This window comes from Peromyscus eremicus, chromosome X, assembly GCF_949786415.1.
Source record: "Peromyscus eremicus chromosome X, PerEre_H2_v1, whole genome shotgun sequence".
NCBI classification, from domain to species: Eukaryota; Metazoa; Chordata; class Mammalia; order Rodentia; family Cricetidae; genus Peromyscus; species Peromyscus eremicus.
Window position 1 is genome coordinate 59,909,832 of NC_081439.1, and position 5,640 is coordinate 59,915,471.

The window sequence follows — 5,640 nt, forward strand, 5'->3', positions numbered from 1 at the left end:
ATTCTCCAATTGAACTTATGGCCTGCCTGTTCAGTGAGGGGAAAATGATGCCTGATACTGGAAACCTAGACAACTCTCCAGGGCTAATGAAGTCATGGGTCTTGGAGGAGAACCTGAAACTACCACTTTACTATACCAGCACAATCTCTAATTATAGTCTACAAACATTTGTCCTTATACCCACAGATGAGTATAGTCTTCACCCCTCATCAAGGAAACTTCTATTTGCAGCAGACTGAGACCACTACAGAAAACCACAACCAATCAAAATGTAAAGTTATGGAGCCCAGTGCCAAGGCATCTCTACAAAACAAGCAGGTCCTGCACCTAAGGCTCAGGGAACATTGCTGAAGAAGGCAAGGAAAGCTTGCAAGAAACAGAGAATCAGGGAGTTTGCTGCAAGATAGTGTCTCCCAGTAATGTCAGAAGCTACATTTGCAAGTTCTCACCAACATGACTTCCTAATCAAGAGCTGACAAGGACAACACTAATTGACATGCCAAAGACGATGGGGGGAAGCCCCAAGGCCTTCACCCCACACAAAGTACTAAGGCAACTAAGAAATGCTGAGAATGGGAGAAATAGCCTTCCCCAGGGAAGAGTATACTAATTGGTTATCTAATACCAAATGGTCAGCCCTGAAAACATACATATGAGTAACATACAGAATGAGCAGGTTATATTTAGGAATACATATGTATATGTATACACATATTTGCAGAATATATGTATATATGTACATATATGCAAATAACAGCAATTAATTGAAAAGGAGGCCATGAATTTGAAAAGAGCAAGGAGGGATATATGGAAGGATTTGGAGGGAGGAAAGGGGAGGGAGAAATTATGTAATTATATTACAATCTCAAAAATAAAAGAAATAATTGAATAAATAGAGATTGACCATGAAGTTGAGTAGGTAGAGATATAGGAGAGGATCTGGGAAGAGTCAGAAGAGAGGAAGAAATATGATCAAAATATATTGAACAAAATTCTCAAAAAAAATTTAAAAAAATAATCGTCACACTGAGAAAGAAAAGCATTGAAGTCTTCAGTAAAATCTCTAACTACCCCCTCCTACTTTCACCTCAGGCAGGCCAAATTTTTTTCACCAACATAATGTTTTAATTCATTATTTGGGAATTTCATACAATGCACCCGGGTCACACTCGCTTCCCATTCCTCCGAAGTCCACCCTCTCACCCTTGTGCGCCCCCCAAAAATACCAAGTCTAATTTGTGTCGCCCATATACTCATTGGAGCATGATCAAACTCGCAGTGAGCCAGCCCCTTAAAGAAAACCGAGTCCTTCCCTACCCACCCCCCACCAGGAGCCATCAGCTGTGAAGAGCTACACTTCAGCATCCTTATCACGGTTTTTAAGGACTCTCTGCAGGAGTTTCTTGTCCTGATTGTTTCCTTTGTGGGGGTCGTCCAGAAGCCTTCAATGTCTCTCATTCTCAGTTGTGAGTCTGCTGTCATTGGCACCACTGCAAAAGGAGCTTCCTGGCCCATAGGAGCTGGTGAGCTTCCACACGGCTTCTGGTGGCAGCACAGACCACAAACATCAACATGCCAGCCAAACATTTTAATTCCAAGAACCTGGCTGGTGACTGGAGATATCTTAGCAGCTGATATGCCCTATTCTTGTAAGAAATGTTCCAGTACTGAGATTTTTTTAATCAGATGAAACAATGAAATAAAGAAGGCAGAAGAAAACTGATATTATCCTGAGATCACCACGAAATAAGAAGGTGCTATAAAGTGTGAGCCTTCAGAAAATCAAAAAATGAGATGAATTACATTAGTTAGAAAGTTCCTATTGCTGTAAAGAGACACCATGGCCATGGCAACTCTTATAAAGGAAGGCTCACAACCAAAACTATAGGGAAAACGTTTAATTGGGGCTGGCTTACAAGTCACAGGTTTAGTCGATTATCATCATGGTGGAAAGCATGGTGGCATGCAGGCAGACATGGTGCTGGAGAAGGAGCCGAGAGTTCTACATCCAGATCCACAGGCAGCAGAAGTGAATAGGACACTGGGTGGAGCTTGAGCATCTGAGACCTCAAAGCCTGTCTCCAGAGACCACGTCCTCCAACAAAGCCACACCTCCTAATAGTGCCACTTCCTATGGGGGTCATTTTCTTTTAAACCACCACACAAATATTCTATATCTTCTCTAAATACCTATAATTCTAACAGGACATGGTGGTACACACCTGTAATCCCAGCATTTGGAAAGTGAAATAGGAGGATCAGACGTTCAAGGTCATTCTCAGCTGTATAGTGAGTTGGAGACCAACCTGGGCTATATGCACCCCCAATGTTAGAAAACCAAAAATCTCTAATTTACCTTTTGACAACTGTGATGGTAAAATATGGAGATCTAAGTATATTTTCTTACAAATTGGAAACTACCCCCGTATGATTTACTGACTAACCTTCAATAAGCCTTCATATTCTTTATAGTTTCCTAAGGATATAATTTACAACTAAGAGTGAAGGGTTACAAAACAAAATTGACTTTAAAGCTTTGAAATTTGTCATTTCCCTTTAGAAAAACCATTTTTCATCCTTACAAAGGATGAAAGGGAATACATTCCTACAGCCTCGGCAATACTTAATACTATCATTTTATCTGATTTTATGAGCCAACGATGTTATTTTAGTCTTTTTTTTTCTTTTTTCTTTTTCTTAATCACTTTGTTTTTGTTTTTGTTTTTTCGAGACAGGGTTTCTCTGTGTAGTTTTGGCGCCTGTCCTGGATCTCACGACGTAGACCAGGCTGGCTTTGAACTCACAGAGATCCGCCTGGCTCTGCCTCCCAAGTGCTGGGATTAAAGGCGTGCGCCACCACCGCCCGGCTTCTTAATCACTTTGGGTTGTTGCAAAGGATGGGACTAACTTCAATTAGAAGAAGAATTCTAGTGATCTGGTCATTTAAGTAGTTCCCTGCACACCCTTTCCTGGCCTGGAACTTTCTTTCCCTTGTCCTAAGTCTGCCCTTCACACATATTCTTGCATGATATTCTACATATACAGGCCTGTGAATCTGGGCCTGACTAAGCAGGTAATTGATAGGAGACCTAATTGATTAAAAGAACTTCACCCTGTTTCTGAAGTGGTTTGATGATGAATTGCAATTAGAAATACCCATTGCATTAGATCCAATAGTTCCCATTTAAGGAATATTAGCCTAAGGAAAAGAAAATCAGAGAACAATCAAAGAAGCTGTAGGTTTAAAAGTATGCATCAGAATGACTTGTGGAGGCAAAAATTTAGAAATAACTTAGATGCACCAATAGAGAGCTAGTTATGTAAGCTAGACTGCATTTGAATGGATGAAAGCAGACCATTTCTACAAATTTTTATATACATAAAAATACATATTGTTATATAAGTGGGAAGATACTTTATCAGGCTTTTTAAGCATATTTCAAAATAAGTGATATTTAGTTCTTGTTCCATTTATTACGTAAGTATTGAGCATCTGTTACATGCCAGGCATAGTTCTAGATACTGGGAAGAGAATGGAAAATAAGACTATTACCTTTATCTTAGGGAGCTTAATTCTAATAGTATATTTACTATCATCTCATTTGCATGAAATTTTGAATGTGTGTTTGTGTTTTTGTAAGAAGAAATATTGAAAGGAAGTTCACTCTGAAGTTAGTGGTTATTTCCTCTGAGTCGTAAGATTTTAATATTTTATTTTGTTTCTTTTTTATTTGAAAACATTTGACTTTCTTAACACTTGCAATCAGAAGATACAGTGAATCCATATCCGTTGTGAGGAAAACTCCAAGTCATCGCCCTTTACCCCTCACTCTCCATCATTCTCCTAAAGAATATCATGTCTCCCAGGAAGTACTAAACTTTCATCAGTACCTCATCATAGATGCCTTTGACATCTCTTTTGAGGGGTAGTTAAGGAAAAACATTCCCAAAGATTTCAGTACTTGGAGGTGGGGAGATGGCCAACAAAATGAGGGTGTGTTGATCCCAATTTTCCAAGAGAAAATTGGGAGAGGTAACTGTATGTCTGTGTTAGAGAAGGGATGTTCTAACACCAAACAGATTGCAGACTTCCCCACCCTTCTTGGCCCCAAATCCTCACCTTTACAGAATCCTAGGGGAGCTGTACTGTGTAGCTTGCCAGGGGCCCTCTGGCAGCCAAAAAGGTCATAGGGAGGAGAAACATTCTCGTCTGTATAAATGGGTGTCCTTCTCCTTTTCTCCTCCCTAAAATAGACTCCTGGGGCGTTTGGCATTCCCCAGAGAGTGGGAGCCAGCCCCCCACTGCTGACAATTCCCATTAGCATGCCTTCATTGCTGGGCTTTTATTGCATTGACCAAATTCCTTTCTCCAGGAACATTCCTCTGCCCACCAGCTTAGTTATGTATTGAAGAAGAGCATCTGGGCATCTCTCAGGCTTTTTAATCTAGCCTGCTGGGTCCCAGAAACAGAGAAAGATAAAATGATCCTTGATGGAAGATGTGCTCCCATCCTCTCAGGGACATACACCCCAAGAGCTTACCTAGCAGGACAGCACCGTTCTAAAAGTCAAGGACATTCTGTGTGTGTGTGTGTGTGTGTGTGTGTGTGTGTGTGTGTGTGTGTCACACAAACACCAACCAGGGAGAATTAAATGATGGGAAATGCAAGCAAAGAGCTCAGGGATTAAAAGGAAAACTACTACTCGATTGGGAGACTATAGCCAACTTCCCAGAGCACCTGGCAAAAGATATAAGCTTGAAGAATAAATTGGAGCTCAGCAGACAGAAAATGGAGTCCTGACTGGGAGAGAAACTTTAGAAAGGGCACAAGCACAGAGAAGCAAGTGAAGCACTGAGCTAAGGACCAGCAATCCGCCACACTGAAAAGAAAGGCACTGTAACCTGGGCCCCAGCACTCAGTAGATGATGATTATGTGTAGAACTCCTGGAAAAATATGGGAGGTGACATTGGGCTGATTACAGTTGTAATCTCAGCACTCAAATCACGAGTTTGAGGTTGCATGGGTGAGAGAGGGACAGGAGGGAGGAAGGAGGGAGGGAGGGTACAGGAGGAAGGAAGGAGGGAGGGAGGATAGAGAGATTGGGAAATGAAAGTCAGAGTCCAGATTGTCAGGGCCCATGAATGCCAGGTTAAGGGTTTTGAATTTAGCTATTTAGGAATTATCAAGAGAAAGGTCAGAATCTAGTCTCTGCCTTAGAAAGAGAGCATCCGTGTTGCAAACAGAGTAAAGGCACTGAGCCTGGAACAGAAAGAAGAGTGAGTTAAGAGGCAACTTCACTGCCTGGGAGAGAAATAATGACAGCCTGGGCTAGGCTGGTGACAATGATTATGCAAAAATGGACAAAAGGTTCAAGAATCCTCAGCACAAGATGTCCACAGCTATGAAGATGAATGGGCACACCCTAGCACAAAATACAGAGTCAAAACAGAAGAAACCCCGGGCAGACCAGCACTCAAAAAAGTGCAGCCGGGCAGTGTGGTGCACACCTTTAATCCCAGCACTCCGTAAGTTCAAGGCCAGCCTGGTCTACAAAGCAAGTTACAGGACAGCCACGGTTACACAGAGAAAACCTGTCTCAAAAAGCCAGAGAGAGAGAGAGAGAGAGAGAGAGAGAGAG